The sequence below is a fragment of the Arachis hypogaea genome, chromosome 15 (genome assembly GCF_003086295.3).
Source record: "Arachis hypogaea cultivar Tifrunner chromosome 15, arahy.Tifrunner.gnm2.J5K5, whole genome shotgun sequence".
NCBI lineage: Eukaryota > Viridiplantae > Streptophyta > Magnoliopsida > Fabales > Fabaceae > Arachis > Arachis hypogaea.
In genome coordinates this window covers 91006060-91028991 of record NC_092050.1, presented here as the reverse complement: position 1 = coordinate 91028991, position 22932 = coordinate 91006060, and the positions used below count along the sequence as shown (strand labels likewise).

Here is a 22932-nt window from a genome sequence, read left to right as displayed (position 1 = left end):
TCAATGGCCTTGCACTCTCCTTTTGGATTCTCTTCTGTATTGCTTGGGAGAGTACTAGGAGGGATTTCAGTGATCCTTTTACTCAGCTGGCCCACTTGTGCTTCCAAATTTCTAATGGAAGACCTTGTTTCATTCATGAAACTCACAGTGGCCTTAGATAGATCAGAGACTAGATTTGCTAAATTAGAAGCATTTTGTTCAGAGTTCTCTGTCTGTTGCTGAGTTGATGATGGAAAAGGCTTGCTATTGCTAAACCTGTTTCTTCCACCATTATTAAAGCCTTGTTGGGGCTTTTGATCCTTCCATGAGAAATTTGGATGATTTCTCCATGTTGAGTTATAGGTGTTTCCATAAGGTTCACCTAAGTAATTTACCTCTGCTATTGCAGGGTTCTTAGGATCATAGGCTTCTTCTTCAGAAGATGCTTCTTGAGTACTGTTGGATGCAGCTTGCATTCCATGCAGACTCTGAGAAATCATATTGACTTGCTGAGTCAATATTTTGTTCTGAGCCAATATGGCATTCAGAGTATCAACTTCAAGAACTCCCTTCTTCATAGGCATCCCATTACTCACAGGATTCCTTTCAGAAGTGTACATGAACTGGTTATTAGCAACCATGTCAATGAGTTCTTGAGCTTCTGCAGGCGTTTTCTTTAGGTGAATGGATCCACCTGCAGAGGTAGCCAATGACATCTTTGATAACTCAGATAAACCATCATAGAATATATCCAGGATGGTCCATTCTGAAAGCATGTCAGAAGGACACTTTTTGGTCAACTGTTTGTATCTTTCCCAAGCTTCATAGAGGGATTCACCTTCTTTCCGTCTGAAGGTTTGAACATCAGCTCTAAGCTTGCTCAGCTTTTGAGGAGGAAAGTACTTGGCTAAGAAAGCCGTGACCAGCTTATCCCAAGAGTTCAGACTGTCTTTAGGTTGAGAATCCAACCATAATCTAGCTCTGTCTCTTACAGCAAAAGGGAAAAGCATGAGCCTGTAGACTTCAGGATCTACTCCATTAGTCTTAACAGTATCACATATCTGCAAGAATTCAGTTAAGAACTGAAAAGGATCTTCAGATGGAAGTCCATGAAACTTGCAGTTCTGCTGCATCAGAGAAACTAATTGAGGTTTCAGCTCAAAGTTGTTTGCTCCAATGGCAGGAATGGAGATGCTTCTTCCATGTAAATTGGAATTAGGTGCAGTAAAGTCACCAAGCATTCTCCTTGCATTGTTGTTGGGTTCGGCTGCCATCTCCTTTACCTGTTCGAAATTTTCAATTAAGTTGTCTCTGGATTGTTGTAATTTAGCTTCTCTTAATTTTCTCTTCAGAGTCCTTTCAGGTTCTGGATCAGCTTCAACAAGAATGCCTTTTTCTCTGTCCCTGCTCATAAGAAAGAGAAGAGAACAAGAAAAGAAGAGGAATCCTCTATGTCACAGTAAAGAGGTTCCTTATTGTTAGTAGAAGAAAAGAAGAAGAAATTCGAACACAGATAGAAGAGGGGGTTCGAATTTGGTGATGATGTGAGGAAGAGATGTTAGTTAATGAATGAATAAATAGAATAAGATGAGAGAGAAGGAGGGAATTTTCGAAATTAATATTTGAAAAGGAGTTAGTGATTTTTAAAAATGGTTTTTGAAAAAATGTTAGTAATTTTCGAAAATTAAGATTTAAAAATTAAAATAATTAATAAATTAAAAAGAAATTTTGAAAAAGGGGGAAGATATTTTCGAAAATGAGAGAGAGAGAGTTAGTTAGGTGGTTTTGAAAAAGTTAAGAAACAAACAAAAAGTTAGTTAGTTAGTTGAAACAAATTTTGAAAAGATAAGAAGTTAGGAAGTTAGAAAAGATATTTTGAAAAGATATTTTTGAAAAAGATAAGATGAGAAGATATTTTTGAAGAGATATGATAGAAATTAGTTTTTGAAAAAAAAGATTTGATTTTTAAAATCACAATTAATGACTTGATTCACAAGAAATCACAAGATATGATTCTAGAACTTAAAGTTTGAATCTTTCTTAACAAGTAAGTAACAAACTTCAAATTTTTGAATCAAAACATTAATTGATTATGTTATTTTCGAAAATTTGATATAAAGATAAGAAAAAGATTTTTGAAAACTATTTTTGGAATTTTTGAAGATAACTAAGAATTTTGAAAAAGATTTGATTTTTGAAAAAGATTTTGAAAAAGATAAGATTTTCAAATTGAAAATTTGGTTTGACTCATGAGAAACAATTTGATTTTTAAAAATTTTTGAAAAAGTCAACTCAAGTTTTCGAATTTGATGAGAGAAAAAGGGAAAGATATTTTTTTTTATTTTTTTTATTTTTTTATGAAAAACATGAAAATTATGCAATGCATGAAATTTTTAGATCAAAACAATGAATGCATGCAAGAATGCTATGAATGTCAAGATGAACACCAAGAACACTTTGAATGTCATGATGAACATCAAGAACATATTTTTGAAAAATTTTTAATGCAAAGGAAACATGCAAGACACCAAACTTAGAATTCTTTAATGCTTAGACACTAAGAATTCAAGAATGCATATGATAAACATGAAAAGACACAAAACAAAAAATCATCAAGATCAAACAAGAAGACTTACCAAGAACAACTTGAAGATCATGAAGAACACTATGAATACATGATATTTTCGAAAAATGCAAGATGCACATGTAATTGACACCAAACTTATAACATGACTCAAGACTCAAACAAGAAATAGAAAAATATTTTTGATTTTTATGATTTTCTAATTTTTTGGATTTTTTTCGAAAATTATTATGAAAAGAAAAATAAGGATTCCAAAATTTTTAATATGAATTCCAGGAATCTTGCCATGTTAGTCTAAAGCTTCAGTCCAGGAATTAGACATGGCTCACTAGCCAGCCAAGCTTTCAATGAAAGCTCCAGTCCAAAACACTAGACATGGCCAATGGCCAGCCAAGCTTCAGCAGATATGGATACTTTTCATGTATAGAGCAACTAAGTGTGTGAGAATCTCTTCATTTGTGATGGTAAGTTGAAACCCCAGTCCAAAAATTAGACATGGCTTACAGCCAGCCAGGCTTCAACAAATCATCATGAAACACTAGAATTCATTCTTAAAAATTCTGAAGAAAAATATATTTTTGAAAACATTTTTTTTTTCGAAAACAGATGAGAAAGTTTTGAAAGATTTTTGAAATATTTTTTGAAAATAAATAAGAAGAAAATTACCTAATCTGAGCAACAAGATGAACCGTCAGTTGTCCAAACTCGAACAATCCCCAGCAACGGCGCCAAAAACTTGGTGCTGTTGCTGGATCAAAAGGGAATCTGGCACTGATGTTACCGGACCAAAAGCTTGCCGAAGACTCAAACAATCCCCGGCAACGGCGCCAAAAACTTGGTGTTGTTGCTGGGATTGGGATCTCAGACGATTCTTGGCGCCAAACAGGAACAATTAAGTCCCCGGCAACGGCGCCAAAAACTTAGTGCACGAAATTGTGATCTCCAGGCTCGAACAAATCCTGGTAATGGCTCCAGAGCTTCGTGCTCTGATCTTAATTCATAATTGTCACAACTTCGATACAACTAACCAGCAAGTGCACTGGGTCGTCCAAGTAATACCTTACGTGAGTAAGGGTCGAATCCCACGGAGATTGTTGGTATGAAGCAAGCTATGGTCACCTTGTAAATCTCAGTCAGGCGGATATAAAATAATCATGGAGTTTTCGAATATTATATAATAAAATAGGGATAGAGATACTTATGTAAATCATTGGTAGGAATTTCAGATAAGCGAATGGGGATGCTTTTCGTTCCTCTGAACCTCTGCTTTCCTGCTATCTTCATCCAATCCGTCTTACTCCTTTCCATGGCTGGCTTTATGCAAGGGCATCACCGTTGTCAGTGGCTACATCCCCTTCTCTCAGTGAATAATATGCTCACGCACCCTGTCACGGCACGGCTATTCATCTGTCGGTTCTCGATCATGCTGGAATAGGATTCACCCTCCTTTTGCGTCTGTCACTAACGCCCAGCACTCGCGAGTTTGAAGCTCGTCACAGTCATTCAATCATTGAATCCTACTCAGAATACCACAGACAAGGTTTAGACCTTCCGGATTCTCTTGAATGCCGCCATCATTCTAGCTTACGCCACGAAGATTCTGGTTAGGAGATCTAAGAGATACTCATTCTAGCTTAATTCATGTAGAACAGAAGTGTTTGTCAGGCACGCGTTCATAAGGGAGAAGGATGATGAGCGTCACACATAATCATCACCTTCATCACGTTCTTGGGTGCGAATGGATATCTTAGAAGCGAAATAAGAAGAATTGAATAGAAAACAGTAGTACTTTGCATTAATCTTTGAGGAACAGCAGAGCTCCACACCTTAATCTATGGAGTGTAGAAACTCTACCGTTAAAATTACATAAGTGAAGGTCCAGGCATGGCCGAGATGGCCAGCCCCCAAAACGTGATCACAGGATCCAAATACAATCCAGGATGCCTAATACAATAGTAAGAGGTCCTATTTATAATAAACTAGTCACTAGGGTTTACATGAGTAAGTAATTGATGCATAAATCCACTTCCGGGGCCCACTTGGTGTGTGTTTGGGCTGAGCTTGAGTGTAGCACGTGCAGAGGCCATTTGTGGAGTTGAACGCCAGTTTTTGTGCCAGTTTGGGCGTTCAACTCTGGTTTTGGATCCTTTTCTGGCGCTGGACGCCAGATTTGGGCAGAAGGCTGACGTTGAACGCCAGTTTACGTCATCAATTCTTGGCCCTGGATGTCTACTTTCCAACGCAATTGGAAGCGCGCCATTTCAAGTTCTGTAGCTCCAGAAAATCCACTTTGAGTGCAGGGAGGTCAGAATCCAACAGCATCAGCAGTCCTTTTTCAACCTCTGAATCTGATTTTTGCTTAAGTCCCTCAATTTCAGCCAGAAAATACCTGAAATCACAGAAAAACACACAAACTCATAGTAAAGTCCAGAAATGTGAATTTAACATAAAAACTAATGAAAACATCCCTAAAAATAACTAGATCCTACTAAAAACATACTAAAAACAATGTCAAAAAGCGTATAAATTATCCGCTCATCAGGCTTCAACATCCACGCCTTGTATTCCTTGAAGTCTGAGTGTGTGGCGCCAAACTTGAGGTATCTCAAGTTTGGCTTCAAATGACCCGTATGCAATCTTCAATTCTTTTTAGTTGGTGCCAAACATGAGGTATCTCAAGTTTGGCTTCAACTCATCAGTAAGCACTCCTTGGATTCTTGATTGTGGCACTAATGTTGAAGTATCTCAAGTTTGGCACCGTGAAGGCTGAGAGTGATGTGAGTTTGTCAAGCATTCCTAGCACCAAACATGTAGAGTCCAAGTTTGGCTTCAACTCCTTATTCTGCTGTGGCTTCTTTTTTTCACGCAAATTCTATCAAATTCATCCAAAATGCTACCTGAAATAAATTGAATTGCACACAACTCAAAGTAGCATTCATAGTGTCTAAAATATATTTAAATCTTGATTAAACTTAATAATTCAAATGCAAATTCACTAGGAAAAGATAGAATAGATGCTCACGCATCAATATTTGCTCAAGAGCCTCTACAAAAGGGATCTTGATCTCAAGTGTCTTGAGATAATCCGTAAAGCGGGAAAACTGTTCATCTTTTTCCATTTCACGGAGTTTCTGAGGAAATGGCATATTGGCCCTGTATTCATCAACCTTAGTTGGTGTAAGTTAAGTGCCTACAGAAATAGAAGGGGGGTTAGTGGCTCGCTTAGGAGGGGTCTTATCAGCACTTGTATGTGTCTAACGATCCCTGTTTCGGAGTTCAATGCCCTTGTTGCACCCTTCCTGGCATTCAACGCCAAGAATACTGTCCCCTCTTGACTCAGCTGAGTTTCTATATTCCTATTCGAAGTCTGAGTTTCTCGCAAAGCGTCTTGCAATTCCAGCAATTGCTGGGCAAGGGCGTGTAGCTACTGAGTCAGTGGGACATTTTGTTCAAGAGGGTTAGATTCAATAGTTAACCTCTCCTTTCATGGAAGTCTCATCAACCGAGTACAGATGCTGGTTTGTGGGAACTTTCTCAATAAGTTCGTCAACCTCTTCAATTATTTTCCTCATATGTATAGAACCTCTAGCAGAGTGGTACAGAGACATCCTTGCCATGTTTGTGAGGCCGTAATAGAAGATGTCTAGTTGTACCCGTTCTGAAAATATTTCAGTGGGGCATTTCTATAACATTCTTCTATACCTCCCCCAGGCTGCATGAAAAGATTCATTATTCTCTTGTTTGATGCCTTAGATGTCCAGCCTTAACTAGGTTAACTTCTTTGGGGGGAAGTATTGATTTAGAAACTTGTCTACTAGCTGCTTCTATGTTTTCAAGCTGGATTTGGGTTGGTTATCTAACCACCTCTTTGCTTGGTTTTCTACAGAAAAGGGAAAGAGTAGCAGTCTATAGACATCCTGATTTACTCCCTCATTGTGTATTGTGTCAGCAATTTGTAAGAAATTTGCTAGGAACTCACTAGGCTCTTCTTGTGGAAGTCCAGAATACTGGTAGTTTTACTGCACCAGAGTAATAAACTGAGAGTTTAGCTCAAAATTACTTGCTCTAATGGGGGGTATACTGATACTTCCTCTATAAAAGTCAGGAGTGGGGCCGTATAGGAACCCAAAATTCTTTTGAACTGTTCATTCCCATTTGGGTTCATGGTGAAGGAAGGTAGGAGAATTCGAGTAAAAAATGGAACTTAGAATTAAAATATTTTTATTTTTATTTTATTTATTTTTTGAATTCGAAAAACAAGAAGGACATTAAAAGCTAAGACAACTAATTAATTAACATGATTTGAAATTGAAAAAGTTTAAAGTTTAAAAAGAAGATAAGTTAGGTAAAATTTTAAAATTGAAAAGAGAAAGATAAGATAAAGATTTTAACGAAAAGTTAAGAAAGATAAGATTTAAATAAAAAAGATTTGAAAATTAAATTTGAAAAGATAGTAAAGATTTAAAAAGATTTGAATTTTAAAATTTAAAAGAAAGATAAGATAGGAAAAAATCAAAGTAAAAGAAAAGATTTGAAAAGATTTAAAAAGATAAGATTTGAAATTTGAAATTTGAAATTTGACTTCACTAACAAGAAAGCACCAAACTTTAAAATTTTTTAAATCAAAATAAGAAAAGAAGGCAAGAATTTTGAAAATTTGAATAAAGATAGAAAATATATATATATTTTTTTGAATCAATGAAGAAAGAGAAAAACAACCAAAAGATACCAAACTTAAAATTTTTATATCAAAGACATTAGTTTTTCGAAAATTAGAAAGAAAAACACCAAAAGACACCAAACTTAAAAGTTTTTAATATCAAACAAAGAAAAGAAACAAGAACAACTTGAATACCAAGAAGAATGCTCAAGAACAATTCGAAAATTCACAAAAAATAAAGAACACACAAGGGACACCAAACTTAGAAATTGACACTAGACTCAAACAAAAGACAAAGAAAAGATGATTTTGAAAAAGTTTTTGAAATAGAAAACAAAAGACAGAATTAAAAGAATAAAATTACGGTTTAATACTTCTTTAAATCCGTAAAAAGTACTTAATATAAGCAACAAGCTAGTTTAGTAGTTTGTCAAACTTGAACAGTCCCCGGCAACGGCACCAAAAACATGGTGCACGAAATTGACTCCCCAATATTCGCACAGATAGACCGGCAAGTGTACCAGGTCGTCCAAGTAATACTTCGGGTGAGTGAGAGTCAATCCCACAGAGATTGTTGGATTGAACAAGCAATGGCTATTTTGTAGATCTTAGCCAGGCGGATAGAAATATAGTTGTTGTGAAAAACACATAAAAACAGAATAAATAAAGTATTACTTGATTGGTGTGAAATCAATGATAAGAGAATGGTTGAGGCTTCGGAGATGCTTCCTCAATCTGGATCAACTTTTCTCAGTGTCTACTTCAACTTATGATGATTTATTTCATGGCAGGCTATAAGTGACTAACGCCCGGTCAGTGGACATTAATCTCCTGTGCTTCAGACCAAACGCCAGGTCAGTGGTCATCCAATCTGAACGAGGATGAAGCTCTAGCAGTCTGTTACCTTGGTGATCCTACTCAAAACGCCACAAACAAGGTCAGATCTTCCGGATCAGAGAATGCTGCTTCACGATTCTAGCCTATACCACAAATGCCCTAATCGCCCCGTACCTCGGCTAAACTGATGTCTCCAAGTCCCCAACGAAGTCATGGATTAGATGTCTAAGAGATGTATAATCAAGCATGTGATTCAGTACTTGATGAAAAGTCATTTTGTGCATGTTTTACTAGCAATTTTTATCTGTTTTTACTTCGTTTTCATGCATTTTTAGGCAATAAGTAAGTGCTTGGATAAGAAATTTATGCTTGTCCTGATTCAATCAAACATTGTTGATTTTATGAATTTTCATGAGATTTTTGCAAGATTTAGTTGATAATATGAACGATGCAAGATTTGATGATTATGCCAAGGATTTGATGTATCTGTTTGATTGATGACAGGCAAGAAAGAAGCAAAAAAGCACAAAATAAGCTCAAAAGAAGAATTTTGGACACACTTTGAAGTTTGAGCACGCTTTGGAACCTTAGGCCACGCTTTTAAAGCGTGGCCCATGATTTAAAAACAATGAGCGTTCTTGGCGTGAGAGCGCTACGCTCTTTTTCAAAGAGTGCTTGTGATAGTGGAGGTGAAAAAAAAAATCACAAGTGACGCGTACGCATAGGTGACGCGTACACGTTGAAGTAACAATTTCGGAAGACAACGCGTACACATGCTTGACGTGTATGCATGGGTGTGGCATTCATGAAGATCCACACGAACGTGTGGGCTGAGCGCAGCGTGGAAGTGAAGTTTTTGAAGACCACGCATACGCGTAGGGGATGCGAACGTGTGGGGAGCGCTCTTATCGCAAGCGCTACGCTCTTTTGGAGAGCACTGATATGGATGCGCACGCGTATAGCACGCGTACACGTCACAAGAGCAAATGTTGAAGGCCACGCATACGCGTGGGTAACGCGTACGCGTGGGTAACGCGTACGCGTGGAGGTGCCAAAATGCAAAATGGCGCGCACGCGTGGGTGACGCGTGCGCGTGGGTGTAAAAGCGCTTCATTCTCCAAATGAACGCTGCACTCTCCTGGAAGTGCAATTCTGATTCAATTAAACTTCATTCCAAGCCCATTTGAAGTTCGAAGCAAGCAGAGCCCATTGACATCACTCAAAGGCACAAGAAACATTTAGAATAAGAATTTCATTTATTTGTAATTTGTTTTCAATTTGAATTTCATTTGGTAAATTAGGGATGCCTATAAAAAGGCTTTAGTTTCACAGATAGAAAGGAGGCTTGGGTAGTAGCAGCTGCAGTAGGAGTAGGAGTAGAGTAGAAGGCTCTGGTACCTGGAGGATTAGAGACTCCAGGGAATGTAGTGTAGGATTCTGAGTTGTATACACTATTCTTTTCTGTCATTTTTACATTGTAGTCTTTATTGAATTTCATTTCCTTTATACAATTTAAATTTAAATTTCCTGCACTTCTGTTCTTCTACAATTTTACATTTCTGTTCTAAATTTCCTACAAATTTTCTTAGTGCAATGATCCATTGAACCCCAACTCATTAGGGGGAAGAGCTCTATTGTGATTCATATGAATTAACCGAAATTCTTCTTCCTCTCAATTCATATGGATAGCTAAGAAATAACTTCTGTTTTGATTGATATCCATTAACTCCGGAAGGGGGTTTGAATCTATTGAATTTCATGGTGAGCTTCCGAAGGGGAATCATGGAAATTAGAACTGAAGCTCTGTTTCTCACAACTCTCTTGATCAACACCATTCGGGAGGAATTGAGATCTTGAGAGTCTGTGTGGCTTATGGATGAGAGACATGTACTTAACCTCTTCCCATGATAATTAGATAAAGGAATTGGCAATATTGATTGTGATTAGAGAGATTGGATTGCCAAGGAATTGGGATATAATCAATTTCAATCTGCCATAGATCTATTCATATGATTGAGAAGGAAGTTGAGGCCCATTTGATTCATTGTGGATTATGATATCTCCAATCCCTGATGAGTCTTTCTTTCTATTAATTTTCCCTGAGTTCACTCTGAATTACTACTTCCTTTAATTTCCCTACACCCAAAGCCCTTTACATTTGAGGCAATTTACTTTTCTTGCCATTTAAGTTTTTGCCAATTTACTTTTTGCTCTATAATTCCTTGCAATTTATATTCTGCTGATTCAATTTCACTCAATTCACCACTGTTAGCTTAACTAGAAATATCACCTCATTAAAGTTGCTTGATCCATCAATCCTCGTGGGATCAACCTCACTCACGTGAGTTTTACTACTTGATGTGACCCGGTATACTTGCCGGTGAGTTTGTGCGGAAATCAATTTTCCCTCATCAAGTTTTTGGCGCCGTTGCCAGGGATTGATTTAGATCAACAATGATTAAGTTGGTGATAAGTATAGATTAAGCATTTTCTTTGTTTTTTTCATTTAAGTTCTTTTTAATTTTCTATTTTCTGCTGATACTGAGGTGTTTGTGTTTTTGCCTCACTAAGAAATTCTCATCTGAGACATGAATTTCAATTTTCTTTGATGATTGTGTTTTGCAAAATTCAAATGGAGTTCACTTCATCTTTTGATCAAACAAATTTCATGGGATATTTCACACCATCACCAAATGACTATTCTAATGGTGGCTGGGAATATCACCAAGAAATGGCAAATTATGAGCAATCCAACCAGTGGGGATATGGTTCAGAGCCACAAAATGATCAAGATAATTTCATGAGATATTGCCCACTACCATAAGATGATTTATATCATTATCCTCATGGTGACTGGGAATATCAACAAAGAATGAGATAGTATGAACAATCAAGTGAAATGAACTACTTCCCAGAGTGATAGACAAGGATTTATACTGGTTCGGAATTCCACAAAATAATTCCGTTGTTAGTATAGTCCAAACCAATAGTCAATCCTTGAATCAAATTAAAAATATGGTTTTGTCATAAGTATAAACCCCAATAAGAATTAACCGAAGTATTTAGACTCCGGGTTGTCTCATGAGGAATTGCAATGAAGTGTATGCTTATTGGCTATGAAGGGGCAAGGGGGTTTTGGTTTATAAGAGGAACAAGAAAAGGTAATTCAAGCAAATGATTAGAGGAAGCAAGATAAAGAACTCTTGGCTAAGACTTAGGTAATTAAGATCACCATCCTTGTCAACAAATCAAATATTGATAACTATAAGGAACCAAGCTCATTAAGTCTACTCGCTAAAGCCTTAAGTACGCAATGTCTACTCCTAGGCTTGGAGTATATCAAATGGCTTGACCAACATCTATTCATAAGTCCCAACCTAGCTACTAATTAACTTAGTAGTAGGCTAGAGTCAATGATTATCAAATTGGTCTCCAAGGGTTCTAGAATTACCAATTCAATGAAGCTCATGGACTCAAGATCACTCAATCCCTTTAGCCTAGGCCAAGGGTCAAGAGAACTACTCAAAAACTAGTGAAAGCATTCTATCAAACACCTAATCTGCAATAAAAGTAAACATCACAAAATGCTAAAATTAAGGAAGCCCACAACTAACATAAGCAAGAACTCAATAATATCAATGAAGATAAACATAAAAGATACATGGGAACATAAATTTGCATTAAAAGGAAATTAGATCCACAATGTTTATCAACATAAAAGATAGCAAAATGAGAATTTAACATTTACAACTAAGAAGGACAAGATGTAGGAATGAGAAATTATAAAGGAAACAAGATGAAATAAAGTAATTAATTCAAGATCCAAGACAATTTAACCTAATCCTAACCTAATTCTAGAGAGAAGAGGGAGCTTCTCTCTCTAGAAAACTAATTAAGGCTCATGTTGACTAACTAATTGCTCCCCCTTTGCTTGGACTTTAATTCTGTACAAAATACACTCAGAAACAAGTTGGATTTGGGCCTGGGCAGCTCAGAAATCGCCCCCAGCATTTTGGCTTTAAGTGGGTCACGTGCGAGTATCGGCGCGTACGCGCCATGTGCGCGTGCGCGTCGATTGGCTGTTTCTTCATCCGCGCATACGCGGTATGTACACGTGTCCGTCTCTATGCGAAATCATTTCTACGCGTGCGCGCCTTGTACGCATGCACGCCCATTGATGCATTCCCAATTCATGTTTCCTCATGCATTCTCCACTTTGTATGCTTTTCTCCTCATTTCTTCCATTCAATACTTGCCTTATGGACCTGAAATCACAAAACAAACACATCAAGGCATCGAATGGAATTAAAGTGAGTTAAAATCACCAATTTAAGGGCCTAAAAAGCATGTTTTTACACTTAAGCATAATTCAAGGGAGAATTACAAAACCGTGCTATTTCATTGAATAAATGTGGGAAAAGGTGATAAAATCCCCTAAAATAAGCACAAGATAAACCACGAAATTGGGGTTTATCACAGAGCCACAAAGTGACTCATATTGTTATGACACTGACACAAATTATGGCTGGAAGTGAATTTCAATGCTTCATATTCTGTTCATCAAGAAACATCATCATTTGATTGTGCTGTCAATACATTCATGCAAGATTGCTCCCCAAGTCCACAAAATGATCCATACATTGATGAATACAACAACTACTCAAGTTGTGGGTGGGAGGATCAAAACCAAACAACATTCAATAGTCCATACTCCACCTATCAAGAGCCATCATCACTTGAGAGTACCTTCAATGCATTAATGCAAAATTTTCCAATCTCACCTCACAGTTTTTCATTTGAAAATTCTTTATCACTTGACTATGCCTCAACACAAAATCCCTTCTAAAACTCACAACCCACACAAACCTCTCTGAACCAAAGACTCTTAAAGCTTGAGTCCATGCTCGAAAAATATGAGGAGGAGACAAAGAAATCCTGGACAGAACAAGAAATCCTTTTCAGAGGATGGATGGACATTTAGAGCAAATAAGGAAACACTTAGGACTGCCAAGCATTAAGGATGAAGACCAATATGTGAGTGAGGAAGCGGAAGAAGAGGCCCCTATATCAAGTGAAATTTCAATGGAGAAGGAGGTCGTGGAGGTATTTGAACCTGTGAATCCATATCCACAGAGGCTACTTGAGGTGATAGAAGAACATGAAAATTCCCTCCCAAAGGACTCAATGGAAAATCATGAAGAAGAAAGGGAGGAAGACAATCAAGGAAGCCCACATTCAATTGAAGTAGAGAGCTACATGGAGGAAGGGTTCAGTGAACCACCAATTCAAGAGGCTTTTAATAAAGAGGACACTCCAACCATCACACAACACCCAAGTCTTGATATCGAAGAAGTGAAGGCAACCAACAACAACACCGAGAAGAGGATTGTGACCAAGCCACAATTGATCATATCCATGAAGAAGAAAAGGTCAACTACAAGCAATCCAACCCCTGATCCAGCAAGCAAGTTCAATCAAGCAAATAACAAAAGGAAGCTTGCTGAGAGAAGACCAAGAAAGGGGGTACTGACTGGCTCTTCTTTATCCTTGAGGTCATTCCTCTTAACAAACTGGAAGAAGAGGAAGAAAGCCGTGAACAACATGTCAAGATAATGACACTAAAAGAGCACTTGTTGGGAGGCAACCCAACCTTAGGTAACATTTCATTTCTCTGCTTTGTTTATTTTCTCTTTTTGCTTTGTTATTTTTAATAATTTGGCATATGATTACATTCTGAGTTTGATGTTGCCATGCAACAATTTGATTTTCAATCTTCACTAGGCCCTTACATCATTCTAAAATGAAAGTGTCACACTAAGTTTCTAAGTTTGGTGTGCCACTTAATTTTCTATGCAATGAATCCAGCAACACCACTTGTTTGTACAATCATAATGCCTTTGCAGTGTTATCTTTCTTTTGGTGTGACACTTTTTTTTTCTCTTTGTTCTAGTCATTCCTTTGTTTTTAATACTTTCTTTTATTTTTCTCCTTAACTGTTTTTGTTAATACCTCACCAAGAAATCTTTACTCGTGAAAATTCTTTGCTTGGTGATTGTGTTATTAGCATAGAACAGTTTCCTTTATTTAGTTTTAGTTCAAATAAATTGACATGTGATTGCATTCTAAGTTTGGTGTTGCTATGCAACAAAAATTATTCCCAATCTCAACTAGATACTTGCATCAATTCCAAGTGAAAGTGTCACACTAAGTTTGGTATGCCACTTATCTTTTATGCAATGTATCATGAACACCCTCTTATCTTTGCAATCACAATGTCTCTGTTTCCTGTGCCTTCATTGTTATTTCTAATTTTGCTTGCTTAAACACATGTACTACTGACATTTTATTATGTAAGACACTCATGATCCATCATAGACCTCATCACCACTGTTCTAATTGTTGCTTGAGGATGAGTAAAAACTTTAAGTTAGTATGGGAAGGGGAAGAATAGGAGGAAAAGGACAACAATAGTGAAGATGAACTACAAGGTGGTAATGTTCCTTTTACCTCCTACTTATTTTCAGCACTTTAAATTGCATGATTGTCTTCTATCTTCTATGTATGCATGTGTGTTGTGAATAAGGATAGCTTGATTACTGAATAGTAACATCTTGCTGTGACATTATGACTACCATCTTGAATTTTGTGAGTTCAAAAGCAATAAAGTATCATGATCATAAACAAACAAGGAATTAAGGAAGAACTTAGCATGGGCATACAAGTATTGGAAGGCTAGTATGATTAATTCTTGCTCAATTGCATTTGAATTTATTTAATTGTAGTTTTCATCTAGGACATTTTATGAATTTTTGAAATCATTAAAACCTTGAAAAAGCAAATGCAAATAAGGCAAGAAAAGAAAAGGAAAAGAATGAGAAAGCTGAAGGCTTTGAGTACCAATGATAATTCATTTTTTAAGTACTTGTGGTATTTATGTATCAGTCCAAAAGCTTGAAAAGAAAACACTTAGAGTCAATGCTAGGCTCAAGTGCAAAAGCAGTCCCTCAACGCTCAAGGCTCTGAGCATCAATGATTAGAGAGTAAAGAAAAGAAACAAATGAGCTTAAAGAAGTCCTGTAATTAAATGCTTGTGGTGCTTATGTATCAAGTGGTAATACTTGAAAACAAATTATTTAGAGTCGTAGCTTTGTTTTCAACTCATGGGGCAAAGCACCCAAAAGGAGAAGCTAATAAGAGAATGAAAAGCTTGTTTCAAGGAAAAAATATAAGGAAAAGATTTCATAAAATGAGATAGATAGAAGGATCAATCATTTACATTTCTTTTGTGATTGTAACATGCACAAAAAACTAGCCAACCATGAACATCAACTTGCTATTCTTCTCACCTTGGTTTGTCAAAATTTACTAAATGATTCTTTTCTTGCTTGGGGACAAGCAAGGTTTAAGTTTGGTGTTGTGATGCACGAAATTGTGATTACACTTTTCACAACTCCGCACAACTAACCAGCAAGTGCACTGGGTCGTCCAAGTAATACCTTACATGAGTAAGGGTCGATCCCACGGAGATTGTCAGCTTGAAGCAAGCTATGGTTATTTTGTAAATCTTAGTTAGGAGATTAATGATAAGAGTGATTATATTTATGAAAAATAAATAACATAAAATAAATGGTACTTGTGATTCAGTAATGAGAAACAGGCTAAGGTTCTGGAGATGCTCTGTCATCTGAATCTCTGCTTTCCTACTGTCTTCTTCTCCAAACACGCATTGCTTCCTTCAATGGCAAGCTTTATGATTGATAAACCCCTATTTTATGATTCATCTTGTGCTCAAATTGAGTGTTTCTATCAAATCTTCACCCACTTATTCATATGAATTGAATGGTTTTACTTTCCCTTCCTTATTTTATAATATATGTGAAAACATGTTTCATATGCTTTAAAAATATTAAAATTAATTATCCTTTATTACCATTCAAAGTCGTGATCTGTGTGTTAAGTATTTTCAGGCTTCATAGGGCAGGAATGGCTTAGAAGACAGAAAGGAAACAAACAAAAATGGAAGGAAAGCACAAAAATGGAGTTTTGAAGAAAAGGCAGCGACGCGAACGCATGGATAACGCGGACGCGTGCCTAGCGCAAAAGGCAGCGACGCGAACGTATGGACGACGCGGACGCGTGCCTAGCACAAAATGGCAGGGACGCGTACACGTGGACGACGCGGACACGTGCCTTGAGAAGAACGCAAATGACGCATAACGTGACCGATGTGTACGCGTGACAAGGAAAAACTCCAAACCATGCGAACGCATGATTCACTCGTACGCGTGACAGACGCCACGTGCAGGAATCTGCAGAAAATGCCCTTAGCGATTTCTAGATCCTTTTTCGGCCCAAATCCAAGCCAGAAACAGAATATAAGCCAGAGAATGAAGGAATCAAAAGAGACGGAGAGAGAACACTTCATACAACATTCATATTCACAATTTTAGGTTTTAGATGTAGTTTTTAGAGAGAGAGAGAGAGGCTCTCTCCTCTCTCTTAGGTCTTAGAATTAGGATTTCTCCTATTTTATGGTTATTTCCTCATATCAGGTTCAATGTTTCAAACTTTAATTTATGTTTCTATTCTACTTTTATTTATTCTAATGCTTTTACTTGTATATGATTTATGTTGCCAAATTGGCTTATGAACCTTTTCATGTTAAGATTTGAATATTCTATTTAATGCAATTTGAGGTATTTCAGATTAATGATTATTTTATTCTATTTATGATGCTTTCAATTTAATTTAGATTCTTCTCCTTTTGCTTTGGTTAAGTAATTGGTAACACTTGAGTTATCAAACTCAGCAGTTGATTGGAAATTAGGATTGCTGATTGATTTGGATCCCTCTAAATCTAGTCTTTCCATAGGAGTTGACTAGGACTGAGGAATCAAGTTAATTAATCCACTTGACTTACCTTTATTGAGTAAGGGTTAACTAAGTGGGAGCAAAATCCAATTCTCATCACACCTGATAAGGATAACTAGGATAGGATTCCCAGTTCTTATACCTTGCCAAGAGTTTTCTTTATAATTATTAATTTATTTTCCTTGCCATTTAAATTACTTGTTCCCTATTTCAAAAACCCAAAAATATACAATTTTCCATAACCAATAATAAATCATACTTCCCTGCAATTCCTTGAGATACGACAAGTTTTAAATACTTCGGTTATAAATTTATTGGGTTTTGTTACTTGTGACAACCAAACTTTTGTACGAAAGGATTATTGCTTGGTTTAGAAACTATACTTGCAACGAGAATTTATTGTGAATTCTAAACCATCAATCTTCCGATCGTCAAAATGGCGCCGTTGCCGGGAATTGCAACTGTGTGCCTTATTATTCGTTATTGGAAATATTTTCTTTTGCTTGGTTATTTGTTTTTATTTTTGTTTATAATTTTTATTAGCTACTATGAGTTCTCACCCCCGTTGCTTTGAGTTTGGTTCTAATATTGTTGAAAGGAATGAAAGCTATAACAGGAACATGCATCAAGGTCAAAACAATCAGAGATGGACGGAGCCACAAGGATTTGATCAACCCTCTAGGCAACAATACCTTCCAAAATACCATGGACAACGACCATTGAACAATGCATGTCGAGACAATAGTTATGGTGGACCCTTTCGTGACAACCAACACCCACCAAATTACTACGGTCAAGAGCTATTCCGAGGTGCATACCAAGATGATAGATATGGTGAACCCCCTTGTGGTTACCAACAAGCCCCATCATGCGCCTATAACCCACCTCCTCAACATAGCTTTGAACCACCATACTCACAAGCCCCATACCACTATTCACCTCCATATGACCCTAACCTATATCCACCCCAATTCCAATCCAATTACTCCCAAGAACCGCCAATTCCCTATGTACCATGTCCATATCAATCGACTCAAGAATCAAAGAAGCAACTCAAGGAAACAGTGGAAAAATTTCATGCAACCCTTCACCAACTGGAGCAAGCGATTAATCGATTACCTTCCCGACGTTCAGACACTCAAGGAACCCCCATGGCTTCATGTGGACAATCTAATGAAGAACGTAGCATGAAGGAGATACTAGAAATTCCAATGGACAGTAAGGAGCATGACTTTGTACTGGAACAAGTGGAGGAAGCTGAAATTATCTAAGAAGAAGAATTGGTTGAAGACTTAGAAGATGCTAAAACTCCATGGGAATCCAGAATTGTGGAGAATTCCGTCGAAAAATTTGCAATTGATGCTAAGGAGGATAGTGCACAGCCCCCAAAGCAGGTATCTTATGAAGAACTGGACAGAAAAACTCAAGAAGCGAGTTTCCTTGACAATGATAATCACGAGTCAAGTGCTCCTAGTAATGAACTTGCATCCACAAGTGAATTCTTTGAGATTGAAGAATCTTCCCCAAGTGAATACGAAGATGATGCGGAGGTAGACTTTTCTCAGCCTCCAAATTTTGACTTGAGTTATGAGGAAGATATCGAAGACTTTGATCAAGACGTGGTTAAAAAAGTTTGCAAAGAAGTGGAAGAATTCACAGAAGAATAAAAGGGAGTAGAGCTTGCAAGACAACTAGAAGTACCTATCCCAAGGCCACTACCACTCAATACAAATTTCAAGTTGGTAAAATCTTTAGCCTTTATCTTTACTTTTCCACTTGAATATGGTTTGCTTAAAACAGATGGCCAGCTTAGAGCTCTTTGCGGCTTTAAGAGTGAAAGGGAGATGGTTCGTGCTCAGAGCTGGTATGCATGATTCAATGAGGTTCCACGCTTCACTTTGAAGTGTAGGGATTGGTTTCGAGTTCGATTGAATGGGTCTCGGAAGATGTTTGGTCACCTTGGTCAAAATACAACTTACGTACCGCCCGGCTGGAAAAATATAGATCGAGGCAAAGGCAGATATAAAAGCAAGGTTTGGGATCCTGGAGTCTATTCTGATACTCAGCACCCCAGGAGCCTGAAAACCTGTTTGAATTTGCTCAAGGGATTTACATGCCTAGTTTAGGACCACAGAGGCTGTGGGCATTCCAAACAGTGGTGGAGATTTTTGGATGAATTCAAGCACAAGCCACCATAGCAAGAAGCTCAGCAAATGTCTAACTTAAGGACTTTAACTAAAAGTGCTAGGTGGGAGACAACCCACCATGGTATGATCGTTCCTTTTTCAATTTCGATTTTATTTTGTTTTGTTTGTTTTTGAGTTTTATTCTATTCTATTTTCATTGAACCTGGAATTATTCATAGCATCCACATTGGCATTGCATTTTGCATCCTGCATAAAAAAAAAAGAAAACACCCCACGCGTGCGCATGGGCCACGCGTGGGCGTCGATTGCAAATCGGCGTCTCAAATCCAACGCCCAGATAGTTGGGCTGGAATCGTGCGGCTGTGGTGCATTAGGCACAATCTGGGCCACGCGATCGCGTCGGTAACGCCATCTCGTCACCTTCATTATACCTCACCCACGCGATCGTGTCGATGATGCGAACGCGTCACTTTCACTTCTCACAACCCATGCGAAAGCGTGAGCGACGCGTATGCATCGCGTGGAAATTATTGCCTCCTAATTGGAAACAGAAAGTTGCGCCAAAACAACGCTGGAATTGTGCATTTAGCACAATTTTGAGCGACGCCTATGCGTGCCCCACGCGTACCGTTACCTTCACTATCCCTCAATCACGTGATCGCGTCAATGACGCATTTGCGTCAATGCCCTTCCACCTCAATCACGCGATCTCGTGATCCATGCGTTCGCATGAATTTAAATTCACTTATCCCCTTTGACGCAAACCCTAACCTATTTCGCGTCAACCCCCTCCCCCTCCCCCCAAACCACCTCTGCACTCTCTCTTCTCCCCCTCAACCACCACTGACCAAACACCACCACCACCACCCCAAAACCCCCTCCTTCCTTCCCCAATTCTCCTCCACGACCCCCGTGCCGTCCCCGAGCCGCCACAGTGCCACCGTCACCTCCCAGGACCTCCGGCCGACCACCACCCCCCAAAACCCCCTCCTTCCTCGCCCCTTCTCCCCTTCCCACCTATATCTCCCTTCCACCCTAACCACTCAGAACTGCCACCCTACCTCCACGGACTGCTGCCGCTTCTCCTCCTAGCGCCGCAGCATCCCCACCGCTACTGCCACACCACCACCACCTCCCTAAGCCCAATTCTTGTTCCTCTGCACACCAGGTTCCGCTAAACAGCGATTCCTCTTTCCGTTAGTTAGTTACAATTTTTTGTCAAATTATGTTCAATTTAGCATAGTTAGATATGCATGATCGTAGTGGATTTTAGGTGGTTAAGTAGCTAGGATGTGGTTAGTGGATTTAGGCCTGATAACTGCGCCGTTCTAGTTAATTGTTTAATCTGTTTCGCACTTTGAATTTGCTGTGATGTTAATGTTGTTCATATGCTGCTCTTTACTATTCTTTGATGCAGATTGAGTTTGTTTAATTTGAATTCATGTGAATTACTAATTGTTACTCTTTTCTGCATTTCCTTATTATCATATGAACTATTTTTGCTGCTGATTATTACCTGGGAATGTCCAATTTTTAGACGAAATGCTGCCCAATTTTTTCAAGCAAATTATTTCACACAACTACCATTCATGAATTAGTTTTGGAAATTTCAACTTTTGCACTAAATGGTTTTAACCAAAGCAATTCATGAGTGCACGGGCTAGCTTTCTTATTCTTTCTGATTCCCTTATTTGATTAAATCAAATTATTGATGATTTCACTTTAATTTTGCAATTCTTTTCTATGATTGATCATCAATTATATGCAATATTGACTCGAATGTGAGTTACTTGCTATTCAAATTTGTGCAATTTTATTGGGACCCAACACACCATGCCACTCACTTTAACCTCATTTTTAACTCTTAACTACTTTAACTTTCTAACTTTCCTATTCGCTTTCAACTAACCACTTTCAAACCACTTCAAGGCATGAATACTGTTTTTCCTGATTAACAACAATTCTGCACATCATATATTTTGGATTGTGATTATATTCTTCAACTTTTAACTTGCCTGCAAATCCAAAATTTTACATCAATTTAATTCAATTCATGCTTATACTGCCACTTTATTCCTCTTTTGCCCCTCTATGCTTCTATTGATATATTCCTAATTGCTTTCTTGTTTTCCTGCTTTAATTCTTAAACTGTATCCTGGATTTTCTAGTTTTCAGGATGTCTGACCCTAAAAGTAAAGGAAAGGGTAAAGCAACCACTGGCAAAAGGAAAAGAGGAGGATCTTCTACCTCTATTTTGGATATCCTCCACGACGATTCCTGGCGGGAAAGGAATTTTACCCTGCAGGAAAAGGCCGATCAGTTGGTGACTGCCATAGACCTTGTCAAGTTTGCAAACAGATACTGCGAGCTAAAGTATCCAGTTTTTGCCACTTCCAGGAACCTATACCTGGAAAGGACCCTCAAAATTCCAGAAGAACTCACACAGTACACTTCAGAACAAATTAAACAGAGAGGCTGGTTCTTCTTGGAAAGAAACTTGACTAAAGTCAACTCATCCTGGTTCAGAGAATTCTACTGTAACTACTTCAAAACGTCCCTGGATGCAGTACAGCTTCGAGGCAAGCAGATTATGGTTACTGAGGAAGCAATAGAAGAAATCCTCCAACTTCAGCCAAAATCAAATCAGCCAGATGGTTACCAAAAGGCTGAGGAGGATATGAGATTCATGAGATTTGACTGGGACGCAGTCAAGAGGACTATATCTCTTGATCCTATTTTCCCATGGGTCATGGGCAAGTCCATAGTGGCCCCAAAAGGAATAAAGATTATCTATCTGAATGATGAGGCTCGGCTTTGGCAGGTGATGCACGGAAACTTGTCTCTCAATAGATTTCCCTCGGCAAGTATACCGAATTGTCGTCAAGTAAAAACTCACAATAGAGTGAGGTCGAATCCCACAGGGATTGATTGGTCAAGCAACTTTAATTGGAGGAATGTTCTAGTTGAGCAAAGTAGAATTTGATATGAGAATTGCAGGAAATTAAATGGCGGGAAAGTAAATGGCAGAAAATGTAAATGCTGGAAATAAAGAGATGAATATAAATGACGGAAAGTAAATTGCAGAATCTTAAATGGGGAATAGGGAATTTAGCATGAAAGTAAATGGCAGAAACTAAAGAGAATGGGTAAGATTAGAAATGGGAAATTCATTGGGCTTAGGAGATGTTGCATTCTCCAGATCAAGTTCATTTTCATCTCTTCCTCAATCAATGCATTCATTGATCTCCTTGGCAATCTTAAGTGATTGAATTCCAATGCCTTGGTAACTCAATCTCTCAAATCTTGATCAATAGCCAATTCTTTGGTCTAATTTCTCATGAGAAGAGATGAGGTGCGGTCACTGATTATACCACATGTATTTCCAAATCAAAGTATTGGGAGAATTATATATCACCATATCCGCCCAAACCCCAATTTGGTCCAACATGAGAAAGCATTTCTAGCCTGATCTCTTTATTCCTCTTCCAAGGTTCAGAAGAGTTCCAAGTATGAATAATTTCTTTTCCAAGACAACTATCCAATTGGATGAAGATTGAAAGCTTTCAAGTAAAATCAAGAGAAAAGAAAGAAGAAGAATAATGAAAACTATTATTGATCCATCAAATTACAACAGAGCTCCCTAACCTAATGAAAGAGGTTTAGTTGTTCATGGCTCTGGGAGTGAAAAGCAAAGATGGAGAGTACATTCTGAAGTAATACTAGAAGTTGCAGAGAAAGCAAAATTATACAGAGAGTAGTCCTCTCAATCCTCTTAAAAGCTCCTCTCTAGTTCAAAACTACCCCTATATATACTACTCTTCTGATCTTCCAGTTGGCTTTTCAAGTCTTGGATA

At 37.9% G+C, this 22932-nt stretch overlaps 1 non-coding gene across 1 annotated transcript; it reads left to right on the top strand.

Moving 5' to 3' along the window:
* The first annotated feature begins 749 nt into the window (after positions 1-749).
* Positions 750-857, top strand: LOC112753380 (small nucleolar RNA R71). The gene has a single exon (XR_003177769.1). It is a non-coding gene; the product is annotated as a small nucleolar RNA R71 (small nucleolar RNA).
* Positions 858-22932: the final 22075 nt, after the last annotated feature.